Below are 27,569 nucleotides of genomic sequence, written 5' to 3'. Positions count from 1 at the left end.
ATCATAAGAGTAACAGTTGACACCTCTCTAACAAAGGCAAATTAACAAGAGAAAAGCATAACAAATTTATTTGATCATAGTTTTATGTGACACAGGAGCCTTCAGAATGAAGACCCCAAGATATAGGGGCAACTATTCCTTTATTATTATTTTTATTTTTGATTTAGGGTCTCACTCTGTAGCTCAGGCTGGAGTGCAATGTCCTGATCATAGCTCACTGTAACCTGTAACTTCTGGGCCCAAGTGATGTTGCACCTCGGCCTCCCAGAATGCTGGGGTTATAGGTATGAGCCACCTGCTCTTGGCCCATTTTTATGCTTGGGTTCAATGAAGTATGGAGAGCTGTGTAGAAATATGATTGGACAAAAGGGGTATGATCCAGTGCTAATAGGCTGAATGGGGAAATCCAGCAAGGCCTGTCTGTTCAGATTTCTTCTTGGCCTTTCGGTATGACATTCCTTCCTCCCAGGTATGGGGTAGGACCCCCCTGGAATGAGGGTCTTAATTTCTTTATGGCCAGCAGTTAGCAAGAAAGAGAAAGGGAAGGGAGGGAGAAGATTAGAGTAAAATTTTTAGGCTCTAAGGCTGGTTTTGGGGAAAAGGTTCTGGTTTATATGACCCACCTCGGGGAAGAAGGATTCCAGTTTCTATGGCTTGCTTCAAGGGAGAATAAGAGAGTGAGAGACAGGAGGGCAGGAGAAAGCTAGACAGAGACTTTGCTTCTGAGGCTGCTTTTTATTCCTTCATTTTGGGGTGTCATTTTTAGCCCCAATAGACCACCATCTCCTCTGGTACAAATTCAACTGCTATTTTGGGATCAAGTCCACATTTGACATTACCTCTCAGGCAACTTTCTGGGCAAAAGAATTTTCTAGGGAAGGTTTTATTTTTCCCTGTCTAGCATTTTTAATGGCACAGAGTCAAGGATTTCAAAACTGTTGCTAAAGGTAGCATTTATCTTGCAGGTATTAATTCAGAAAGTGCTAATGGTTGAAACAGCCTAAACAACTGAAACTTAAAACAACAACGTTTTCTTTTAGCTCAGCCTCTTCCCACAAAGTTCAGAAATGGTATGGGGAGCAGATGTGCACAGGGTGGATAGAGAATGCAGCGTAAAATCGGGCTGGTGGTTTTGGTTTAGAATGTAGATTTTACTTGCACTCTTACCAGGTAGGATCAACTGAAATCAAATGCAAAACAAAACAAGAATAGCAGGTTGGTCTGAAAGAACAATCCCAGCATTGACATCATCAAGGTTTAAGCAGATACATATACATAATACATAAATTTAGTATGAATTATTTATGAGCTAAAGGGTTCAGGTTTTAGAGCCTATAGTATAATAAGAGTTATACTGAAAGTCATAACCAATACAAGAAACTGAAACACTTAAAAACTCATTATTTCAATATTTAATATCAGGTCCTGTGCAGGGTATTGATAATGGACATAAAAGTGAATCAAGATACAGCCCTGCCCTGGAGAGGCTCCCAGACTCTGTAGTGAAGAGGCATGTAAAGAGACAAATGAGAGCATGCCATGGTAAGTGCTGTGGTCACACAAGGAAGGAAGAGTTATACTTGCCTAGAACCTGTGGAGGCTTCATAGAGAAGGTGACTTTTAAATTATGCCTTCAGGCCAGGCGTGGTGGCTCATGCCTATAATCCCAGCACTTTGGGAGGCCAAGGCGGGTGGATCACCTGGGGTCAGGAGTTTGAGACCAGCCTGACCAACATGGTGAAAACCCATCTCTACTAAAAAAAATAAATAAATACAAAAATTAGCTGGGCGTGGTGGCGGGCACCTGTAATCCCAGCTAGTCAGGAGGATAAGGCAAGGAGAATTGCTTGAACCTGGAAGGCGGAGGTTGCAGTCAGCGAGATCACACAGAATGAGACTCTGTCTCAGAAAAAATTAATTAATTACGCCTTCAAGGAACAACTCAGCCCAGCCTGAGTTTTCTTACAGCTAACAACAAAACAACAATGTAACATAATTGCTGTTACCATACAACCCACTAGAGGGGTTACAGATATTCTAAGTCTCACCACAACCCTAAAAGGTAGTTATATTCCAATAGACGGATGAGGAAACTGAAGTTCATAGCTAGAGACACAAGATTTAAGCCCAGACCTATTTCATTCCAAATCCCTTACCACAGCCCTGCACAGCCCAGAAATATCTACTTCTGCTTCTATCACCAACCTGTACATGGTTAACTTATAATTACATAGTCTTTAGTGTGGGAACTACTAACTCTGGAAGTCCAATTAGAATGTCAAAATTTAGCCTAAAGAATTGGGTATAAAGTGAAAGGTCAAGACAGAGTCTGTGCACCCGGTTCTTCTAGCTCACAGTACCCTCTCCTTCCTGGAGATGTGCTGAACTTCAAGCACATTTGCTTCAAAATGGTTTATTCTGGTTTGTGTGTATGCATGATTCCCATGAACTATGAACACCCTGAAGTCAGAGAATAAGCCTTGTACTTCTTTAAGACCCTCACTCAAGTTGACTGATTGCTAATTCTACCAGTCCTTTACAGAGAGCTTGCTAAGTGTGGATGTTAATGTGAATTAGGTGGACTGAGGTGAGATCACTAGATTTAAGGTTTACATGCTGCAAAATAAGAAAAGGTGAACTAACCAGTGTAGCATAGTTTTTAGACTAGTGGCTTTCAAGCATTAATGTGCATGTGAATCACCTGCCTACACGTGAAGAACTACCCAGTTGATCCAATTAGAAGGCAGACACAACAGTAGCCAAAAGTATTGCAATAAAGCAACTTGGGGTGGACTCAACTTGCAGGGGATTCAGATCCCAGGTTTCCAAACCTTTTTGCTATTCCTGGTTCTTTTGCTTTCAGTGAAGAGTAGTTAAGTACAATAGTAGCTCTCATTTACTGACTACTTACAAAGTGATTGGCACTGTTCTTGGTGCTTTGAGCACATTAGCTAATTCTCACAGCACCCTGTAGTACTATACCTATAGGGATGATAAGGGGATGTGGGTGGGGGGGAGGGGGCAGATAAAAAGAACAGTAAATTTCCTAAGTTTAAACTGGAAGAATAGGGATTTAATCCTGGTTCACCTGAGTACAAAGTCTAAGGTTCAATGATTCCTTGACACTGGGTAGCAAGGGAGCATTTCAGGGATGCCTAAGCTTGTGGTCAGGTGCCAACGGTACAAAGATAGAAGTATATCAGAGAGCCCTTGCAGAATAAGGCCCTCCACAGGACGGTTGTGACCTTGGTACTTGCCTCACTGTGTTTAAATTCAGGTAAGGTAAGAGAATTGAAGAGGTAAAGCTACCTTAGAGAGTATTGCTGCATCTACCCTGGTGACTTACAAGGTACTTGAATTTTTTTTTTCTAGCAAACTGCTAAAGTTAGCCTTTGCCTTTTTCCCAGAGACTCTCTAGGAATTTTTCCCATCTGCTGACTAGGAGGTAAGCCCCGACCTAAATTTTTGTCTTGTTGTAGGTTAATTAAGACTGGTGTTAGATTCAGCTCCTAAGGCCTAAGAGAATTTAAGGTTGTCTTCTGGGAAGGACACCCAACAAGCAGCACTGGAATTGGAAAAAAAGTGTAGGATTTTGCTGAGTGAGCAGGGGGAAAGCAATGTAAAGCCCAAGAGAATATCTTTTGAACAAACGTCCTTTTCATTTTGGTTTAGAAATAGAAACGTGGTAAAAGGAGGCGACTGCTTTCTGAAGGCTTGTAGCATGAAAACAGGCCAACTGGCCAGCAACTAGTTGTCTATCAGTTTCTCTACTCACATACATCTGCCTTTTCCAGACTGCCAGCGCGGAGCACTAGTTTGACTTTGGGTGCTCTTCAAATAGCTGGCATTGATAAGGCATTCCCAGAAGACTGTGTTACTTAGTAATCTTGTTGGTACATTTTTTCACTGGGCAGAGATTTTCTAAACAGAGAGCTGCCAGCTTTCAAGACGTCAGAGTGCTTTTTCATCCTGAAATTGGGTGGGAAAATGGGGAGAAGAAAAGCACTGTTCAGATCAATCAATGAGAGAGAACCCCTCCCTCCATACTCGTTAAACAACAGGTGGTTTTGCTGTGCACCGTCAACTCCTTTATGCGGGAGCTGTAGGCGGGGCATTCCAACTGAGTCTCCCTGGAATCTGCCCCTTAGCCCGTCTTGCAGGGGCGGTGCAGTTGGGGATTCCGGCCTGAAAGGAGACTTGGTTGTCAAGGGGCTCAAGGGCTTCATGATCCAAGGATATTGGGTTTTGCTTTTCTCCTTCTCCATCTTCCTCATTGTATCCCACCGTCCCCTCCCCACCCTTCTCTTAGGAGGCCTTCGCTTCTCCTGTGGAGGGGTTATCTTCATCCTGACCCCGGCCTTCGGAGGAGTTCCCAGAAGGGCTATTTTTAGTGGTGGCTGCTCCCCTCTAACTTACCCAGGGGAGGAGCTGCGGTGGCTGAGCCGACGCTGCGCGCACAGCCGCCTGTGGTTTTCCGCGCATTGTGAGGGATGAGGGGTGGAGGTGGTATTAGACGCAGCCGAATCCTCCCTCAGAGTCCGCCAGGTGGGCGTCTCAGGGGTGGGAGTGGCCGCGTCGTGAAGCGGAGAGAGGATTTCTCTCCTGGTCCTGGAGAAGGCCCCCGGCGGCCGGCGGCATCCCTCGCTGGCGAGTCCCGGGAGCGAGGTGGTCTCTGCAGGGGAGGAAGTTCCCGGGCGGCGCGGCCTGCGTCACAGCGGGGCTGGCACCGCGGAGTCGACTCGGCGGGCGGTGGCGACCCCGGGGCCGGGCGCTGGGCGGCGCTGGCTGCCGCTAGCCGGGCTGCGTGCGGGGCGGCGCTGGAGGCGGCTCCGTCCGCGGCCGGGGAGGCGGAGGGGAGGAGGGCTTGCGGGGCTGGGGCGTTAGCTGCGTCCCGGCTGGAAGCCCGCGAAGAGAACTAGGAGGAAGGCGCCGCCGTGGCCGCGGCCGCAGTGCTCGGGCGCGACAAGCCATGAGCAGCGACCCCGCGGGCGACGCCGCCGTCCCTGGCAGCCGCTGAGCCCGACCCCCAGGCAGCTCGCCGCTCCCTAGCACCTTCTCCAGTCGACACTCTCGCGCCCAGAGGTAAGGGCGGGGGATCCGCGGAGGGATGGAGAGGGGCAGCCCGCAGAGGGCCACCCGCTCGGTCCGCTGTGCGCGCCGGACCGGGACTCGCCCCGCCTCACTCGCGTCCCTGCCTCCCCCCGGCTCTCAGACGGGCAGAATGTGGTTGCCCGCCCGGCGTGTGGTGCTGGGAACCTTCCGCTACTGCGGCTCAGGAGCCCGCCAACCCCTACCCCACCCAATCCGCGCTAGCCCGAGCGGCCGCGCGAGGATCTCAGCCTGGCGCCCAACGCCGCGCCGCAGCGGCAGGTTCTGCGGACTGGGCGCGGGGGTGGGGGGGCGGTCCGCGAGGGAAAATGCGTCCGTGGCCGGGGCGATCGTTGTTCTTTCCTACCTCGAAAATCTCTGAGACCCCGGGGCCAGTGCTTTCCGGTCTATCACCCCCCTGCCACCTCCGAACCCTTGAAGTTAGCACTTTTGGGCAGGGAAAGGAATTGGAAGGTTTCTCGAAGAAACGTGAGAGCACCGTGTGCTCACCTGCAGGACAGGAGGGAAGGGGTTCAGCTTGATCGGGCGGGCCCCAGAAGCCAGGTGTTTAGGCCAGCGGTTGAGGCCAAAACCGCTGCCTTCATCCCACGCCTCGGCTCGCTGATCTTTCCCTTTCCAGCTGGTTCCCACCAATGAGATGATTAGGGATGGAGTTAGCAACTCAGGAGCCTTAGATGTGTTCTGTGGACACGAATGCCTTTCTTTTCTCCCTCAGCCGGTTCTTCCCTCCCCAACCCCCACGCCTGCCCGGTATACAGCAAAGTCCAAACAGTTTCTTCCAAACCTCGCATCCTCCGTAGTTTTGCAATAGCCGGACACCTAGCCCGCATCCTAATGCGGATATTTCAGAGTATTACGGCTAAACTTCCCTTGGTTTCAAATTCCTTAAACATGTTAAAGCCTCAGCAAACGTTAGGAAACATTTTCAGGTTCCCATCCTCAAAGTAAAAAATAAGAACCAATCCATCTTTGTTGGAGTGCCGGTGTTTGGCACGGGGAGGCTTGAATTACCTCCATTTAAAGCAGCCTTTGAAGGAAGGAATAGGTAAAGGAAATCGCAGCCGTATTTAAGTCACATACTTCTTTCGCGGTAGTGTGAGAAACGTAGCCTTAACCAACAGTCACATTTCCCGACAGGTATGTGATGGTTTCCCAAAGCATCGATGAGGCTTCAGCGTGGGCAGGTCATTAAGATGCCATTTAGACGAAAAAGGAGTAAAAGTGGAGTAGTCCTCTTGGTTAGCACAATGCTGCAAAATCGCCAGAGCCAATAATTTTTATACATTTATAAATTCTGTTTATTTTTAAATAATTTGTTGAAAACCCAAAACGTAATCTGAGCTGCACAAAACTCGCTGAATTCATAAACAATGTGTTGAGTGTGTAAACAAACATTAAATGTATACAGCGCTAGTCTAGGATATTTGCATTTCTTGTGACTTGCTTTAACAGGGAAGGCCAAGGCTATAATTGGTTTGCTTTACTCTGGAGTGATTAAGTTCTGTCTTGGGGTCAGTTTGTTTCCTTTGAGGGGGATGTAGGGCAGTTTTGCAAAGATAGATATTTGCCATGGTTCACATAATAGATTGGCCACAGACAGGACCCATCAACCCAACAATTGTATCACAGATACCAAGCATATTTAACAATTTTCTTATTAATAAAATCCAAGCCTTTATTAATAGTACTAATCTATTATTTCTCAGATTAAGCACTTTAATGAAATGTGTTTTTAAAAGGGAATGCTTTTAGTGAAAATAATGCATTAGGAGCTGTAAGATAAATGAATGAAAATGTTGCACTTTATTTCCATGAAGTTTATCTTTTAAAAAACAATACAAAGTTAGAAGTATGTTTAACTCCCAAGTGTTCAATTTTTACCAAATTGTTATGATTTTTTAATACTCTATAGTATTATTAAGTTATAGTCACCTATGACATTATAATAGAGCGAGCCTAAGTTTAAAATGAAATGAGGTGGAACCTATATTTATTTTGCCAAGAATTGTGTTAATGATCTAATATGGTACATTTCTATAACATAATCTAGCTGCATGCTAGATACCTAATACACATTATCTCAGGTTCTTACAATGAACCCCTAAGGTAGATGGTGCCATCCACATTTTACATAAGAAGGAAGTTCAGAGTTTCTGATTTGGCTGAAGACTATACAGCTAAGTTAGTGCCTGAATGAAGCCAAGCCTCCTTAGTCTTAATGATATACTTTTTTTTATTATCCAAAGCTGCTTATTTATTTTTTCTATATAAATTTGTTGTTAACTCACCATAGTGACTATATGAGGACACAGAGATTGTAACGTTTTCTGCCCAGTGTTTTCCATATAACAGAATTCCAATTTTGAATCAAGGCCATCTGTTTCTAAAACCCATGTTCTTGCCACTGATTTCTCTTAAACGACTGATCCAGAGCTTAACCTTATGGACAATTTACTCTTGCCCATCAGCTATTATCACTGACATGACAATGATGGTCTCATGGGCTGTAACACACTCCCAAGATTTTATACTTCATTTCTGGAGTGTTGACTGTATCTCCAGTTCCAGATCACTCATAAAAGCATAGTACAACTAATGAGGGTTACATAACCATGGAGGTATCCTTGAATCTACTTGATTCCTTTTGAACTGTAAATCATTCTGGTTTGGCATGGGGTAAAGAGAATGGCCTCCAGAAAAAGCTGCTGTCAAATTCGGACTCTACCGCGCAGTAGGAGTGCAAATGAGGTCAGATTATTCAACTTCTTTGAACCCTGGTTTCCTCTTGTATAATGGGGTTAATAAAGCCTCCCTAGCTGGATCACTGTGCAGATTACTTGTAATAGTGCATGTAAAGGACAGCTCTTGTCACCTAGTAGGTGCTCAGTAAGGATTAACACCAGTGTATCCTAGCACTGGTAGAAATTTCTGCTGTATTTCACTTTATGTATATTTTACATGCACGTAGTGATTAGTCATTGCTATCAGTGATTCACTCTTTATGTAATTATACAAAGGTCTAATCTGATTCTTAGCATCTTTAACTTTTGAATCACATCCTTTTTTGTTGTCTTGAGTCAGAAACATGTACTCACATTCTATAGTTTTTCCTTTGCTCTTACTCTTTTATTTTATTTTTACTTTACTAACAATATGTCGATGGATCGGAATTTGTATTTTTTGGCAAACATACTTTCCTTTTTTCTGCCTCTCCTGATCTCTTAGCCTTGTATATCACTCAGGGTACCATAACAATGCCAGTCTCTCCCCACCACACACCTCACCCTTGACCAAGCCTCCACCAGCTGAAATTCTGCATCTCCTACAAGGCTCAGCATAAAAGCTACCTCCTTCATGAGCCTGCCTGTTTCCCTCCAGATCCTTGTCAGTTGACTTATAATTCAGACAACACGTACCCCTCCAAAAGTGCTGAGATTACAGGTGTGAGCCACAGCACCCAGCCCACTCCTAATGCTATTTTAAAATTTTTTTAAAATTCTTATTTTTCCAGGTAATATATTTGAAAGACTATAAACTCTTTGACGTCAGGGATTTTTTAAAAATTTCTTTATATTTTTGCTTGGGATAATACACAGATGGTTTCTATTTCCTGAATGAGAGACAAATCGGATATTCTGAGATCCTTACAATAATTAGGAAAGACACCCAAATTGTTGGTGGCACCTTCTTTGTTATCTTGAGACTTGTTCAACCGAGGCTTCTCCACTGGTTTAACTGGTATTACATTTGCTGGAAAGCTATCATTCTTAAACAAAGCCTTGGACATTAGGTACCATGTAAGATAGCTATGTTTCATTAATAAATTGCTTCCATGGTGATATAATAACCTCATTAGGTTGCAAATATACCGAGCATGTCAACCGTATTTGAGTAGTTTGGTAGTTTAGATGGGTAATGGTTCAAATGTATTCTTTAATAATAGAATTTACTTGAGAGGAAGGAACACCTACCTCAGAGAAGAGGTTGAGATAATGAGCAAGGAGGATTTCAGACTGCTTTCGTTGAAAATAAAACTCATCATGGCACAGTGTGGAGGCTACAACCAGAAGTGGCCTTCAGAGAGAGAATTAGCACAAGCAGAAGACCCACTATAAACATGACTCACTATAAATATGAGGGGTAGAAAAATAAAATGGAAGAGGTAAAATAAAGGAAGCATAACTATAATACCTTATGACTGAGGCCTGCTAGATATTGGTCATTCTTGGACTGTAAAAGTAGGAAAGAGACTGTGGGGTCAAGATGGGCAAGAAAGAGAAACTAATGTCGCCTTGGACATCTAGCACAGCAATAGACTTCCACTTGCTCCAGGGCCAGCACAGAGCAACAAGAGTGTAATCTCAGAACTTTGTTTGAAATACATAGTTTGGCAGGAATATATTGAAAATTTCCTAATGATTACAAGATAGAGAATGTCTAAGCTCTTTTCCAATAGCAGGCATAAGACAAACAAAACCTTAGACTCTCTACTTAGGAGTGTAACATACCATCACAAATTTGAGGAGTGAATTTAGGATCATTTTCTGGTATTCGATGGGTGTTCTTTTAAAATACAGTTCTAAGTCTAACATTCAGTGTATCTAACCGAATGTTAATTGATGGAGACAAGGTGATACGGGTTCAGAAAATAGAATTCAGAAAAGAAAAGGAAGAATTGGCAAAATTCAGAAATCAATTTTAAGAAAAATGTTAAAGCTTAGGGAGGTAACTGAAAATGTTCCAGATGACCAAAGTATTTTGAGTCAAAGAAATCCAGGAGAGCTATATGTTCTTTAAAGAACCTTTCTAAGGACTCAGGAGAATAAAAGCTCTTTCCATACCAGAAGAGGTTGTGAAGGTAAAACAAGAAGGAAATTAGTTTGTCTAAAACAAAAATCCATCCAAGGGCCGGAAACACTAGAGAGAACATAGTGGAGCTAATTTCATTTCTCAACCTTTTTTTGATTATTAACCTCAATCTGTGAACCTTTTTTCCATAAGTTGTAATAACACAGATACACTGTGTATCTGTTTATGTACTGTGACTCTTCAGTGGATCACAAACCATTATTTAAGGTTTTGTTACCCCGCCTTCACCTCAATCAATTTTTCCTAGGGCCAAGATTGTCCCCCGCATTGAGAACACATGGTGTAGCATGATTCTATATCATGTTTAAAATCACAAAAGAGCCATATAAAACTTAAAGACATGAAAAATAGTCAACCTATCTATAAATTTTTGTATGAATATATACAATACCTTAATTTACACATCCTCTGGAATTAAATTACTTTTTTTGCAAATAAAGCATACTTTATTGACCCTTCAACTGAAATTTACATGTAAAAATGTAAGGTTTCTAGTCCCAATTTTACATTGACAAAATTATTAAATTCATAAAGTTGTCTCTCAAAAGCCTCCCCTACCTGTATCCTTTTATTTCCTGGAAGGGAAGCCCTCCGCAAACTTCAGACATTCAACATCCTTTATATATTTCTGTTATGCTGGAATGCTGTGGTATTATTCATTCTTTTGACTAATCAATTGTATGAGTATAAATTGGTGTGTCTCTATTAGAGAATTTATGTTTTAAACTATAATTTTTTTATTTTACTTATTTTTATTTTATTTTATTATTTTATTTTATTTTATGTTATTTTATTTTAGACAGAGTTTTACTCTGTCTCTGTCTCCAGGCTGGAGTGCAGTGACGCGATCTTGGCTCACTGCAACCTCTGCCTCCTGGGTCCAGGCGATTCTCCTGCCTCAGCCTCTGGAGTAGCTGGGACTACAGGCACACGCCACCACATCTGGCTAATTTTTTGTCTTTTTAGTAGAGATAGGGTTTCACCATGTTGGCCAGGATGGTCTCGATCTCTTGATGTCATGATCCACCTGCCTCAGCCTCCCCAAGTGCTGGGATTACAGGCGTGAGTCACCGCGCCTGGCCTACTTATTTATAATTATGAAACACTGCGTTCCATAACTAAGAGATTTCAGTTCACAACAAGTAGATCTGGGGGGAGGAGAGGGCCTCTGAAGAAATTCTTGGCTTTCTCATGTTTAGTGCCTTGCTCAGGTTCTTTAGGTAGCATAAGCCTATCATGGCAGCTGTGAGGACTAGAGGAGCTTGTCTCCTTTATATATTGGCTGCTTTCAGCATCTGGAGCCTGGCATGCTCCCTTCCCCCGCAACAACTCATCCCTCATCTCCTCCAGCTTTTATTTAAACCATATTCTTTTCCTTCACCCTCAAACCTCCAGAAATATATTTGTTTTTCCACATATTTTCTCTGTTTGATTTTTGGAGCTACACTGAAACTGCCACAAGGGCAGAGGCCATATCTGTCTTGTTCACTGCCATATATCTACAGCACTTGCAAAGTGTCTGGGGCATAGCTGCTCAATAAATAATCATGTTATAAATATTTAATGATGTAATTTACAGTAACATTTCTTACCTATTTGGAGTATATCCATTGTCTTTTCTACTATTGTAGATTCTGATGATGAAATTTGAAAGTATACTTAGAAGTCATACTTCTTAATAGGGACATTAAGAGACATGTAAATATTTCTATATGTGATTGAAAAGCAGGAGAAAGTATATAAATAATTATAAATTAGGAGTAAGCATATAAAACATGAGTTAAGGCATCAAAGTAAATCCTAGGTAACAGTCACTAAATAAACTAAAAATATGAAAACTCATGCATCTTGTCAGTTCTCCTTATGTATTTTTTTTTTTGAGATGGAATCTTGCTGTGTTGCCCAGGCTAGAGTGCAGTGGCACAATCTTAGCTCACTGCAACCGCTGCCTCCTGGGTTCAAGTGATTCTCCTGCCTCAGCCTCCCAAGTAGCTGGGATTACAGGCGCCTGCCGCCGCACCCAGCCAATTTTTGTATTTTTAGTAGAGACACGGTTTCACCATCTTGGCCAGGCTGAGCTTGAACTCCTGACCCCATGATCCACCCACCTCAGCTTCCCAAAGTGCTGGGATTACAGGCATGAGCCACCGCACCCAGCCTCTCCTTATGTATTTTAAGAAATTATCAAAATCAACAAAAATTACTAACTAGTCTTTTTCAAATATCTTAGAGATTTATGAAAACTAGAAACTGGCTCAAATATCTTTTTAATATGAAAGATGTGTCCTATAAATGTAACTTCTGGGAAAATACCGTAGAGAAATTACTATGAGAATGGCTTCATTAGCAAAACATTGTCAGGCTAATTTATATTATCTCTTGATATTAGCAAGGTTCAGTATAATATGCTTATCAGTAAAGTTAGGAGATACTGTCCAGCACACATAACTTTCTAGTTAGTGCACTGCTATGTGGATAACTGTGACCAGAAAGTGATTATCAGCTGAGGAAGTAGCAGCTGGAGGTATGTCCAGGGTTTGGATCTGAGTTGGGTGTTTTAGAATTTTATCTGAGGATCTGGATGGCATAATAGAAAACATGCAGGTGATATTTATATAAGTGACTTTGTGGTGTATAGAGTGCCTTGATTTTGAAGCAAGAATTTGAAATGAGTTTGGCAAAATAAAATATATAAAATTAAAGTGAAAGGAAATAATCGAAGATAAGCAATTAAATTCATTTAAGGAAAGTACAGGGTGGTACATTGAATAAAACCAAGCAAATGACATAAATATACTACATTTGTATTTGTTTTGTTAAATTTGTTACTGCAGTTTCCAGTATTTAGAATAGTACATGACATGAAGCAAACGTTTAATAAATATCTGCTGAATAAATATATGAATAAAATATAAGATGGGGGAAGAAAACATGCGATTAGAGCAAAATTAAGATTATTCCTCAGGGGATGGAAATGCGTAACTACTAAACTGTTAGAAAAACTTTTTGGACAAATAATTTCTGAGCATGTGTTAAAATTTTATTTGTCTTACGTGTAAAATATTTCTGGTAGATGGATTCAAAAATTCATTCTTAGGGACATTTGATAAGAAAAGTGAATGGTCAGATATAGCTAACCTAGATTTAAAAAATGTGGGTTCAAGGTCACTAGACTTTTCACTGACACCTAACAATTTAACTGGATGGCTAGGTAGCTGGTTTCTAAGAACAAGTGTTTCCCTATTAAACTTAATCAGAAAATTGCTTAATTATTAGGAATATGTGTTTCTTCATAGAAGGAGATTGTGAATTCTACTTCACAAATAGGTTCTGTTCCTGATCAAGTTAGAAACTTTTTTTTTTTAATAGTCTCTCAATTTAGACAGTCTTTGCAGGTCTGTCTTGGTCAAGGAAAAGTCTATCCATCTCATTGCATTTTTGCATTAGGGTCATTGAATTTGTTACCTACCCATTAACTTTTAGGTTTCTTTATTTACACTTTGCATCCAGAGTCACAGTTACAAGCACTATTTATATAAACACTGATAATACTTTGAACTGGTTTTCTATACCAGGGAAGATTTTCAAAGCATAATCTAAACTAGCATAGTTTCAGTGTTATCTACTTTATATAATTTATGGTCCTGGGCTTCTATATTTCTGTGTTCTGTTCTACTTAGCATGCTTTGTTTTAAAAGGTGCCACAAGAGGAGCTTATTAATCCGTTTAAACGATCTTTTTGTGTGATCAAGGCATTCGCTGCCATATGATATTGCACAACCAGTAAGGCCAATGAGTTAACATCTTTGTGGAAGCTTTGTGAAATCCTTGAAGTTATGTTTTTTATTGCTTCTTTCACACTAGAAGTAATTTTTATAGTACTTTCCTCTCAGCTTGTCTGCTCCAAGGCCAGAACTCAGGGAGTATCTAATTTATCTCCATCAGATTTTGCCTCTAGTACTTGTAACTGTGGTAACCCTATTTTCTTGAGGATGCTTTTTTCCTCCTCAGATTCTTATCCTGCTAGATAGTTATATTCCGTACTGCCTAAAAAGTTGAGATTCTTTTGACCATAGAGTAGATACCAGACTAGTATCCAGGGAGGATGTTCTGTGCATTGCTACAATTTATGTAGTGTAGCATTAGTACCTTAATAGGATTTTCATGTCAAACTAAATTTATCTCTAAATGTGACACTTTGGGCACAGCATGTTAGAAATTAGGTTTATTCTTGGCTGGGTGCAGTGGCTCCTGCCTGTAATCCCAGCACTTTGGGAGGCCTAGGCAAGCGGATCACCTGAGGTCAGGAGTTCGAGACCAGCCTGGCCAACATGGTGAAATCCCACCTCTACTAAAAATACAAAAATTGGCCGGGCACGGTGGCTCACGCCTGTAATCCCAGCACTTTGAGAGGCCGAGGTGGGTGGATCACGAGGTCAGGAGTTCAAGACCAGCCTGCCCAAGATAGTGAAACTCCATCTCTACTAAAAATACAAAAATTAGCCAGGCACAGTGGCATGCACCTGTAATCCCAGCTACGCGGGAGGCTGAGGCAGAGAATTGCTTAAACCCGGGAGGTGGAGGTTGCAGTGAGCTGAGATCGTGCCACTGCACTCCAGCCTGGGCGACAGAGCAAGACTCCATCTCAAAAAAAAAAAAAAAATACAAAAATTAACTGGGTGTGTTGGTGCGCGCCTGTAATCCCAGCTACTCAGGAGGCTGAGACATGAAAATCACTTGAAACTGGGAGGTGGAGGTTGCAGTGAGCCGAGATCATGCCACTGCACTCTAACCTGGGTAACCGAGTGAGACTATGTCTCAAAAAAAAAAAAAAAAAAAGGTTTATTCAATTATATACCAGTAGGAAGGAGGATATATTCTATTCTTTTTTGTTGTTTGTTTTTGATTCAGGGCCTTGCTCTGTCATCCTGGCCAGAGTGCAATGGCACAATCTTGGCTCACTACAACCTCTACCTCTAAGGCTCAAGCCATCCTTCTACCTCACCGTCCAGAGTAGCTGGAAGCACAGGCACACACCACCACACCCAGCTATTTTTTGTGGAGACAGGGTTTCATCATGTTGCCCAAGCTGTTCTCAAACTCCAGAGCTCAAGTGATCCACCTGCCCTGCCTCACAAAGTGCTGGAGTTACAGGCATAAGCCACCATGTCCAGCTGGGAGGACATATTCTTAATGAACCTATACAAATGGCTACATTACCAGGAGCAGTAAAGTGTCTCAATGTGTGTAGTAATGACTACCATTCTGCATGGTTTTGTGGACTAGGCAAACCTATTTATGTCACATTTTATAGAGAATTGTAGATTCCATGATAGTGGAGTTATATACAAAAAGTTGTGTTGCTTTTAAGTATGGTAAGATAAGTAAAGTTTATGTAAATGATCATTAACAAAAATGAATTGTGTTTTTATAAGTTTACCTCTTTAAAATTCAATTTTGAAAGGATTTTTAGGTTCTCCTGGGTATTCACTAGTTTATTGTCACAGCTTTTCCTGTTATTTCATACAGGATGTTTTCCTTCATAGTGATAGAATACTAGACATTTTGTGAGTTCCAGAACTCTAAAGCATGTGCTCATGCTGTGTAGTATTCTGAAGAATATAGTCCCTCACCCTCTAAAACTGGGCTTCTGACATATACGGTACTATTTGATAACATAACAATTAAACATTTGAATTTTGATATAGCTATAGGCATAACCAATAATCAGAGATGTTTAAGTTACAATTTTTTTGTTTCAAGTTTTTAAAAAAGATAACCTACAAATGCACTGAAATAACCTACTAAATTAAGGGTTAGAGATAATAATCTAAGAAGAAAAGCAGGGGCTTATCAAATACCTTTCAAAAAATAAAACATCAATGGTAGGATAGCTTTGTGTCAATTAACTCTTGAGTTTATAACAATTATAAACTGACCAAAATATAAAACCCCACTATTTTTTATTTAGTTCATTTATTTAGTTGAGACAGGGTCTCGCTCTATTGCCCAGGCTGGAGTGCAGGGGCACAATCTCGGCCCACTGCAACCTTCACCTCCCAGGCTCAGGCAGTTCTCCCACCTCAGCTTCCTGAGCAGCTGGGACTACAGGCACGTGCCACCGCACCTGGCTAATGTTTTGTATATTTAGTAGAGACAGGGTTTTACCATGTTGCCTACACTTGCTGCCTGCTGTGGCCTCCCAAAGTGCTGAGATTACAGGCGTGAGCCACAGTGCCCAGACAAAACCCCACTATTTAAAGGCATGGGAATGCAACCAAAGCAAGTAGAAATGGAGGGGAAACTGATCCTTGACAGAAAGAGACTCCACTGGATGAGATTTGAATTATGACTTTTCTCCTGAAACCAGTACCCAATCCATATGGTCTACAGCTACTAACTCTCATACCTGACACTGCAGTCATACATAGTCCAAAGGTAGAGTTTGAGCCTTGCTCTGTGGTTGGAAAGTGAAGGGGAAATCCTAGGGGGAAAAAAGTCACATAAAAGAGATTGCCCTCAAATCTGCATATAAACTCTTACCAAATCTTTGCCTGACCCCAGAAGTGCTCATGAGAGGAGTTAGGCTCCATGTAAACCTAAACCCCTGAGCAGCAGGAAGCCTAAAATGCTTGAGCAGACATTTTAGCTGCTGCCCACCTTAGAGAAGACAGTTTAGTTTCAGTATAACCGAGTCAATGGCCTGCTAAAGCTAAAAATCAGTACTTTTCAAAGGGAAATAATAGACTACAGAGCTTCCATAATATGTCATCCAGAATATCCAGGATAAAATCAGACTAGTAGGCATGAAAATGCACAAGAAATATAACTCATTATCAAGACAAAATACAGTCAATAGAAATTAACTCCAAGATGATCCAAATGTTAAAGTTAGCAAATAATAAATTTTAAAACCGCTATTATAGTATTGTGAAAAGAAAATATAGTCATAATGAATTAACAGATGAGAACTCTCAGCAAAGAAATGGAAATTATAAAAAACAGTAAAATAGAAATTCCAGAATGAAAAATCCACTGGATGAGCTTAACAACAATTGGAGGTAGCAAAGTAAAGAGTAGAGAATTTGAACATGTATCGATAGAAATAATATAGTCTGAACAATAGAGAGAAAATGATTTTAAAAAATTGCACAGAGCCATAATGGCATGTGGGAAAATGTCAAGATAAGAATGCCCTGGAAAGAGAAGAGAGGAAAAAATGGAGGAAAAAAAGAGAGAAAAAAAGTGAAGAAAGAATGGCCGTACACTTCGCAATTATGGTGAAAACACATCAACTTACCAATCTGAAAAGCACATTATACCACAAGCAGGTTAAGTACAACAATACCATTCCTGGGTGTATTACCACAGTCTAACTACTGAAAACCAAAGATAAGGAGAAAACTATAGAAGCAGCTAGAGAAAATTAAAATACATGTCATACACTATAACAATATGGATGATGAGTGAGTTTTTTCTGAAAAAAGGACAAAACATTATTACTGAAATATTAGAGTGTTTTCTCTGAACCCAATAGAATTAAATTAGAAAATAGGAACAATAAGATGTTTAGAAGAGCCTCAAATATTTGTAAATAAAATAAGAAACTTCTACATATCTTATGGGCCACAGAAAAATTCAAAAAGGTTAAAAATATTTCAAACTGAATGATAAAAATATAGCATTGAAATTAATGGGAAAAAATAATGAGATAGCTAAAGCAGGGCATAGGTAGTTTGGTAGGAAGATGATTAGATAGATAGATAGATAGATAGATAGATAGATAGATAGATAGATATGGTTACTTAGAACTTGATATTCTATATTATAAAACATTTAATATTAATCATCTTAATTTCCACCACAAGAAGCTGGATTAGATTCCCAAAAGCATAGAAAGGAATACTAGATTTAAGAACAGAATAAATGAAATTGAAATCAGATGAGTGACAGAAAAATATTAAATAAGACAAATGTTGGTACTTTGAAAAGATTAATGAATCTAGCCAAACCATTAAAGAGGTGAGGGGAAGTAGGGGATGGAGAACCCAAATTACCAATATCAGGAATGGAAGAGGGGTATCACTACAGACCCTACTGACATTAAAAGGATAGCAAGGAAATATTGTGAAAACTATATGCCAATACATTTGACAACTTAAATGGGAAAAAGTTTCTTGAAAAGCACAATTACAAAGCCTGATAAATTTTATTTATAACCAAAAACTTTCCCATAAGGAAAACTTCAAAGGGGATTTAATCCCAAGAATGCAAGGTTGGTTTAACATTCAAAAATCAATCACTGTAATTCATCATATTAAATGATCATATGGTTTTTCTCCTTTATTATTTCAGTAGATGCATTCAATATTTTCAGCATCTAGTAATGATAAAGATTTTCAAAGATTTTCTATCAATCTCATACACATTTTTTTTAAATTTATTTATTTATTTATTTTTATTATATTTTAAGTTTTAGGGTACATGTGCACATTGTGCAGGTTAGTTACATATGTATACATGTGCCATGCTGGTGCGCTGCACCCACTAACTCGTCATCTAGCATTAGGTATATCTCCCAATGCTATCCCTCCCCCCTCCCCCCTCCCCACCACAGTCCCCAGAGTATGATATTCCCCTTCCTGTGTCCATGTGATCTCATTGTTCAATTCCCACCTATGAGTGAGAATATGCGGTGTTTGGTTTTTTGTTCTTGCGATAGTTTACTGAGAATGATGGTTTCCAATTTCATCCATGTCCCTACAAAGGATATGAACTCATCATTTTTTATGGCTGCATAGTATTCCCTGGTGTATATGTGCCACATTTTCTTAATCCAGTCTATCATTGTTGGACATTTGGGTTGGTTCCAAGTCTTTGCTATTGTGAATAATGCCGCAATAAACATACGTGTGCATGTGTCTTTATAGCAGCATGATTTATAGTCATTTGGGTATATACCCAGTAATGGGATGGCTGGGTCAAATGGTATTTCTAGTTCTAGATCCCTGAGGAATCGCCACACTGACTTCCACAATGGTTGAACTAGTTTACAGTCCCACCAACAGTGTAAAAGTGTTCCTATTTCTCCACATCCTCTCCAGCACCTGTTGTTTCCTGACTTTTTAATGATTGCCATTCTAACTGGGGTGAGATGATATCTCATAGTGGTTTTGATTTGCATTTCTCTGATGGCCAGTGATGATGAGCATTTTTTCATGTGTTTTTTGGCTGCATAAATGTCTTCTTTTGAGAAGTGCCTGTTCATGTCCTTCGCCCACTTTTTGATGGGGTTGTTTGTTTTTTTCTTGTAAATTTGTTTGAGTTCACTGTAGATTCTGGATATTAGCCCTTTGTCAGATGAGTAGGTTGCGAAAATTTTCTCCCATGTTGTAGGTTGCCTATTCACTCTGATGGTAGTTTCTTTTGCTGTGCAGAAGCTCTTTAGTTTAATTAGATCCCATTTGTCAATTTTGTCTTTTGTTGCCATTGCTTTTGGTGTTTTGGACATGAAGTCCTTGCCCACGCCTATGTCCTGAATGGTAATGCCTAGGTTTTCTTCTAGGGTTTTTATGGTTTTAGGTCTAACGTTTAAATCTTTAATCCATCTTGAATTGATTTTTGTATAAGGTGTAAGGAAGGGATCCAGTTTCAGCTTTCTACATATGGCTAGCCAGTTTTCCCAGCACCATTTATTAAATAGGGAATCCTTTCCCCATTGCTTGTTTTTCTCAGGTTTGTCAAAGATCAGATAGTTGTAGGTAAGCGGCGTTATTTCTGAGGGCTCTGTTCTGTTCCATTGATCTATATTTCTGTTTTGGTACCAGTACCATGCTGTTTTGGTTACTGTAGCCTTGTAGTATAGTTTGAAGTCAGGTAGTGTGATGCCTCCAGCTTTGTTCTTTTGGCTTAGGATTGACTTGGCGATGTGGGCTCTCTTTTGGTTCCATATGAACTTTGAAGTAGTTTTTTCCAATTCTGTGAAGAAAGTCATTGGTAGCTTGATGGGGATGGCATTGAATCTGTAAATTACCTTGGGCAGTATGGCCATTTTCACGATATTGATTCTTCCTACCCATGAGCAAGGAATGTTCTTCCATTTGTTTATATCCTCTTTTATTTCCTTGAGCAGTGGTTTGTAGTTCTCCTTGAAGAGGTGCTTCACATCCCTTGTAAGTTGGATTCCTAGGTATTTTATTCTCTTTGAAGCAATTGTGAATGGGAGTTCACTCATGATTTGGCTCTCTGTTTGTCTGTTGTTGGTGTATAAGAATGCTTGTGATTTTTGTACATTGATTTTGTATCCTGAGACTTTGCTGAAGTTGCTTATCAGCTTAAGGAGATTTTGGGCTGAGACGATGGGGTTTTCTAGATAAACAATCATGTCGTCTGCAAACAGGGACAATTTGACTTCCTCTTTTCCTAATTGAATACCCTTTATTTCCTTCTCCTGCCTGATTGCCCTGGCCAGAACTTCCAACACTATGTTGAATAGGAGCGGTGAGAGAGGGCATCCCTGTCTTGTGCCAGTTTTCAAAGGGAATGCTTCCAGTTTTTGCCCATTCAGTATGATATTGGCTGTGGGTTTGTCATAGATAGCTCTTGTTATTTTGAAATATGTCCCATCAATACCTAATTTATTGAGAGTTTTTAGCATGAAGGGTTGTTGAATTTTGTCAAAGGCTTTTTCTGCATCTATTGAGATAATCATGTGGTTTTTGTCTTTGGCTCTGTTTATATGCTGGATTACATTTATTGATTTGCGTATGTTGAACCAGCCTTGCATCCCAGGGATGAAGCCCACTTGATCATGGTGGATAAGCTTTTTGATGTGCTGCTGGATTCGGTTTGCCAGTATTTTATTGAGGATTTTTGCATCAATGTTCATCAAGGATATTGGTCTAAAATTCTCTTTTTTGGTTGTGTCTCTGCCAGGCTTTGGTATCAGAATGATGCTGGCCTCATAAAATGAGTTAGGGAGGATTCCCTCTTTTTCTATTGATTGGAATAGTTTCAGAAGGAATGGTACCAGTTCCTCCTTGTACCTCTGGTAGAATTCGGCTGTGAATCCATCTGGTCCTGGACTCTTTTTGGTTGGTAAACTATTGATTATTGCCACAATTTCAGCTCCTGTTATTGGTCTATTCAGAGATTCAACTTCTTCCTGGTTTAGTCTTGGGAGAGTGTATGTGTCGAGGAATGTATCCATTTCTTCTAGATTTTCTAGTTTATTTGCGTAGAGGTGTTTGTAGTATTCTCTGATGGTAGTTTGTATTTCTGTGGGATCGGTGGTGATATCCCCTTTATCATTTTTTATTGCGTCTATTTGATTCTTCTCTCTTTTTTTCTTTATTAGTCTTGCTAGCGGTCTATCAATTTTGTTGATCCTTTCAAAAAACCAGCTCCTGGATTCATTAATTTTTTGAAGGGTTTTTTGTGTCTCTATTTCCTTCAGTTCTGCTCTGATTTTAGTTATTTCTTGCCTTCTGCTAGCTTTTGAATGTGTTTGCTCTTGCTTTTCTAGTTCTTTTAATTGTGATGTTAGGGTGTCAATTTTGGATCTTTCCTGCTTTCTCTTGTGGGCATTCAGTGCTATAAATTTCCCTCTGCACACTGCTTTGAATGCGTCCCAGAGATTCTGGTATGTTGTGTCTTTGTTCTCGTTGGTTTCAAAGCACATTTTATTTTAAAATAACCTATAGCTGGCATCATACTTAATGGTGAAGTTTTGAATGCCTTCCCCTTGAGATCAGAACTAAGCAATCATATCTTCTCTCATCACTTCCATTCAGCATTATACAGGAGGCTGGCCAGTGCGATAAGGATGAAAAAAATTAAAGATTAAAAGAAAGAAGTAGAACTACTTTTCTTTATAAGCTTTGTGGTTAGAAATTGGGATTCCATATTCTAAGGAATCTACAAAGCAACAACTAAAAATAATAAGTGCCACACTAACTTGTAATCGACATGAAGATATGTAAAATTTACCGAAAAATCTTACCAGTAAATCTGTTGACAATCACCATGTCAGTCAGCCCTTGTATGTGAACATGAATATGATTTTACTTACTCTGAAAGGGTATTTAATAACATGATAACATTAATAATATTTTACCTGTTAATTTATCTTTACCTGACAGCTTTCCCCATAATGTGAGCGCAATAAACAGAACTGCCTACTGTTGACCTAATTAAAGATTAAGGAACAAATCAATTAAAAGTAATTATTTCTAGCCTCTCTTTCTTGTAAGTACCATATCCTGGATTATAGGAGACAAAGCAAATCTTCGGTGCTACCTAGATGCTATTATGTATCAAACATGGATTGGGGTATCAAAGTGTCTCCTCCTTTTTATATAGCTCCAAATTAAGAACATGATCTTAAAGGAAGGCAGCATTTTAACATGTTGTCAGATAAGAATGCAGATGCCCAGGGAATTGAGAAGGTCATAGTATTGCCTAGCTTATTTACTAATAACTATATCAGAAAGTACGTAAGAAATGTTAGAATTTTAATTTCTCTAGAGGCCAGGAATCTTTATTATTCTTGTTTCATTTCGGTATTTTGAAATACTAAAAAGCAGCACAAAGGCATGAAATCGACTTGCCGCTTCTGAAAGAACACATTTGGGTTGGTTGAGAAAAAATATATAACTTTTACTCTCTGGGTACAATATACGGTAAGTAAATAACTTTACAGATTTATTTCTAGAAAAGGCCATCTCGAAAATAATTTTTCATTTTGAGTTACCAGTTATCTATCCTACTTAGCTACTTCAAAAAACTTAATTTTATCTCAAAATGTGTTATTTTTCATACAAATCACACAGGCCAAACAATGGTGTGTGACAATTTTTAGTGTTAAATGTTAGTTTTTAAAATAAAATTACTAAAGTGGGAGGATCACTTGAGTGCAGGAGTTCAAAACCAGCCTGGGCAACATGGTGAGACCCATCTCTACAAAAAATAAAAATTAAAAAAATTAGCCGGGCATGGTGGCTCATGCCTATGGTTCCAGCTACTCTGGAGGTTGAGGCGGGAGGATGGCTTGAGCCCAGGAGACTGAGGCTGCGGTGAACTATGTTTGCAACACTGCATTCCAACCTGGGTGACAGAGCAAGACCCTGTCTCAAAAATAAATAAAATTAATTTTATAAAGCATGTTATGAAATAAGATTATAGTCTTATTTGAATATTATGAAGAACAAAATATGTTTATAAATCTAATACATAGGTTAAAACTATTGTGTAAGTATTTTGCCAAAGATTATTCATTGAATTCCTAATTTTAATATTAGCCCCTGCTTAAAATTAATTATCTAAAATTACAATTTAAATTACCATTTAAAATAATTACTGTTCGTATTCAAAGCCTATTAGAGAAATACAACATCCCATGATTTAACATTACTGCAACATTGCCTAAAATTTACAACCATTAAAGAACAGACACTAGTTATAATTCATTGTTGTTGGGTACATCTACAGTCTTAAATTTTTAGTATAAATAATAACCAACCATCTGACCTATGAGACAAATATAAGGAAGTTAATACCTTCTAGTTTAATACACATTGTATCAGAGAACAGACAGGGTGAACCAAAATACATGAATGAATTGCACAAACTAAAATACATTTTTAACAGCTTTATTGAGATATAATATACAAACCACATATTTGTTTACAGTATACAATTCAATAGCTTTTATCATAATTATAGAATTGTGTAACTATCACCATAATCTAATTTTAAAACATTTTTGTCACCCCAAAAAGTAACATCTATGCAATAGCTATTACCCCTGCTCCCCATCCTCTACTTCTCCCACAGCCATTACTCTATTTTTGTCACAATAGATTTGCCTATTCTGGACAGCTTATGTAAGTGGTATCAAAAATACGTGTTTTTTGTGACTAGCTTCTTTCACTTAGCATATATTTAAGGTTCATTGATGTTGTGGCATATATCAATGCCCCACTTCTTTGTCAAATAATATTTCATAGTCTCAACATACCACATTTTGTTTATCCATCCATCAGTTAATGGGCATTTTGGTTGTTTTCACCTTTTAGCTTTTGTAAATCATTCTTTTATGAACATTCATGTATATGTATTTGAGTACCTGTTTTAAATTCCTGTGGATATTCCCCTAGGAATAGAATTTCTGGGTAATATGATAACTCTGTGTTTGACATTGTGATGTAAATGAGGTATAATTTTTGCATCCTATCCCTAACTAAAATAAAATCCATGCTAAGGCATTTAACTGTCTTTTTAATGACGTTTAACAAACTAATTTGTCTAAGCATTAATCATTACTGGAATATCAATTGAACTTCAAATTTTATATAATTCATAGTTGTTTGCAAAGTACTATTAAAGCACTAGTAAAGCTCTTTACATTTTGGATTAAAAGTTCTAGTTAAATATGGAAAGAGCTGCTGAAAGCTGACAGGGTAGCTAGTTGCATTTTTGTTGTTCTTGTTCCTTATCCCTAGTGACCTGTACGTCATCTATTCACTCCAAACATTCCTTCTGTGCATTTTTCCCCTCTTTTTGTTGTGTGTCCAGGAAAAGATTTTTTTTAAGATTTTCTTATTCTAGATATAAATAACTGCTATTAGTTTCTGTCTAGAAAATGTGAACTCCATCTATTTGAAAAACTTCACAGTCATGCTAATTTCTCTCTGGAAGGAAGTAAAGTTATTTTACCTCCTGGAGGTAAATAAAACACCTTTCCTTGAAACATTCTTTCAGGCACTATTCTTTTGCCCAGGGTGGTAGAGGAACTATCTTGACAGGCTGTAGATTCTATCTGTTTTGGTCTATTTAGAGATGTTCTTTTAATTCACTGTCACCCAGACTTAGCAGAAATTTCCTTTAACTCTTTCTTGTCACACACCTGTGAAATCACCCAGGCAGATTTCCCCTCCTCTCTTCGTTTCAAAGTGAATTCATTTGTTTAATGAGATGTTCTTCAAAACACAGGACAAACTTTTGTGACCCCTTTAACTTTCATTCTTAGAGGCATTCTAAGCAAATGAGAAGCTCTCATTCTAGTAGTTGAGTCCTAGGTACTCAAAGGACTCACTGACCAAAAATATAGAACACTGTAAGTAACTGTTTACAGACACAGACAATTGTACAGGAAACCTCTGAACCCATTCCTGTAGGATACAATTTTAACTGTTCAACAAATGTAAATACTGATACAAATATATACACAAACCCACTGCAGGCAAAACACAAAATAACTTAAGATTTCTGTGAATGTTGTCATAGGATAATTTTCAAAAAGTTAAACATGACTCTTAAATATAGAATGAACAGTCAAAGATTTATTTAACTCATAAATGAGGGAGCCAGCAGGATGGCAAAACTGGTGCAAAGAGTGTTCAAGGAATTATTTTTGAAAGGAATGTTAGAATAACATTGCTAGATATAAAACTAGGTAATGTCCTTCAGGAAAATAAAACCCATAATGTTTTTAGTTTTCTTTTCTACCAGCCAAAAATCTACAAGACTGGAATTTAATCAGTAGAAATTAGGAAGTAAAAAAAAAAAAGGTATATTTCCCCAAGTAATCCATGGGTGGGCCAATTAAATAATTATTCAGTATTACATTGAAAGGATATATTGCTCTACCTTTCCCTCACTTCCAAGTTTTGAATACTTTTTGAAACAATGTACACTTGCTCATCCTAAATGTTCTTTTTAAGGGCTTTGATTGTTTCTTAGTAATATAGTAAACTTTAAGCCATAGAATGTGTCAAATACAAAACACTGGTGGTGGAAATCTTCAAACGTAGAACATAGGTTCTAGGAACAGAAGTTTTGGGTTCTACACTTCCACACTTACATCCCTCCAATATCAAATACTGCTCTGATTTCACCCTGGGGGAGGAGTCCTGTTTTAACTCCAACCCCAAGTTCAACCACTTCTTAGAGCTCAAACAGCTCTCCAAGCTCTCTACTTAGATGGCAAGTCATTTTAAGCCCAGTAGAATGGGAGTCCCTTCAGATGGCCATTAGACATTGACATTCAAGTGCTCAAATTGCCATATCTCAGAAAAAAAAAATCCAGCGATCAAGAAGCATAACACAATGGGTAACAATAGCGTATATGCCATGAAGTACCTTGATCCAGAGGCTGACAATAACTGTTTCTCTTGAGATGAGCAGGTCTCCAAGGGAGTTCTGAGAACCATTGCAACAGGAATTGACAAGCTGTGGCCCATGCAGTTTGAGTTAGTGCAAACTGTTTTGGTATGGCCCACTTGCTGAGATTGGCTTTTCTATTTTTAAAGGATTGTTTAAATTTTTTAAAAAGAATATGCAACATAGGCCAGGTGTAGTGGCTCACGCCTGTAATCCCAACACTTTGGGAGGCCAAGGTGGGCAGATCACGAGGTCAGGAGATCGAGACCATCCTGGCTAACATGGTGAAACCCTGTCTCTGCTGAAAGTACAAAAAATTAGCTGGGCATGGTGGCGGGCGCCTCTAGTCCCAGCTACTCGGGAGGCTGAGGCAGGAGAATGGCATGAACCTGGGAGGTGGAGCTTACAGTGAGCTGAGATCGCGCCACTGCACTCCAGTCTCGGTGACCGAGCGAGACTCTGTCTCAAAAAAAAAAAAAAAAAAAAAAAAGCAACGTAGACCACATATGATTTATAAACCCTAAGTATTTGCTTTCCCTCCCTTTATAGGAAAAAGTTTATGGATCCTTGCATTTTAAAAAAGATTGACAATTTACTTGTTAGTGTGTGTTAAAGCTTTGTAATAAACTTGCTGTAAGGGAGGAGTTTGTTAGTAGGCTAATTCAGAGATTTGCTCTTGATAGGGACATTTTGTAGCAAAAGAGAATGGTTAGAAAAATTACTAGATTTGACATCAAAATAAAACAATATTTTGTTAAAGGTCACTAAATTCTTGGTTGACAGCTGGTCAACTGCATGGGTCATATCTAATTTCCCAAAATAAGTCCTAGTGTCATTAAAGTTCATGAGAATCAATTACAGAAGCATTTTGTCAGGAATACTCATTTCTTTCTGAGAGGAGGTTGTAAGTAATATCACACAAACAGGTTTGGGACTATTTTTCTTTTTCAAGACAATGTAGTATATTTTTAAAAGCATACACTGGAGTGCTGGGGTGCAGTAAAAGAAAAGTAAAACTGTAGGAATCTTTTGATGCCACACTAACTCATACCTTGTTGGAATTTAGATACACAATGAAATATGAAGATAAAACAATGGGAAAAGAATCAGAAGACCATCACAGAGTGGGTTAGAGCATTGAAAACAGGATCTATGTGGGAAAGATGAAAGGAATTGAGATATTGCTGCTAAGATGGGGTCCAGGAAAAAGTTAGTAATTATTTCCAGGGGTATGAAAAGGTCTCTGAATCTGAGGAGCAATTTTGCATCTCTTCTGAAAAGAGATTAGAGTTTAACCTGCTGCACAAAGATTTTGGTGGTTAAGAATAATAATTTTGAAGCTTCAAGTAATCAACCTTTTCACAAATTTGCATAGTGGCTGGGTCTCTGGGATATCTTAAAAATAGAACAGAGTTGGGGCTGTCTGTCAT

General features: G+C 39.3%; 1 protein-coding gene and 1 long non-coding RNA gene across 2 annotated transcripts in view; one reads left to right on the top strand and one right to left on the bottom strand.

Annotated features, from left to right (window-relative positions):
• Positions 1-1,127: 1,127 nt before the first annotated feature.
• Positions 1,128-4,554, bottom strand: LOC134729606 (uncharacterized). The gene is made up of 2 exons (XR_010110842.1): positions 4,417-4,554; positions 1,128-3,969 (listed from the first exon to the last, which is right to left on the bottom strand). It is a non-coding gene; the product is annotated as an uncharacterized LOC134729606 (long non-coding RNA).
• Positions 4,555-4,846: 292 nt separating this feature from the next.
• LRRC8C (leucine rich repeat containing 8 VRAC subunit C) overlaps positions 4,847-27,569 on the top strand; it is an 87,338-nt gene continuing 64,615 nt past the window's right edge. Inside the window, exon 1 of the mRNA XM_008960481.4 lies at positions 4,847-5,082. The gene's annotated coding sequence lies outside the window, so the exon portion shown is untranslated. The remainder of the gene's footprint in view (positions 5,083-27,569) is intronic.

This window comes from Pan paniscus, chromosome 1 (genome assembly GCF_029289425.2).
Source record: "Pan paniscus chromosome 1, NHGRI_mPanPan1-v2.0_pri, whole genome shotgun sequence".
NCBI lineage: Eukaryota > Metazoa > Chordata > Mammalia > Primates > Hominidae > Pan > Pan paniscus.
The sequence above is the reverse complement of the archived record's forward strand: the minus strand, read 5'-3'. Positions and strand labels throughout refer to the sequence as shown.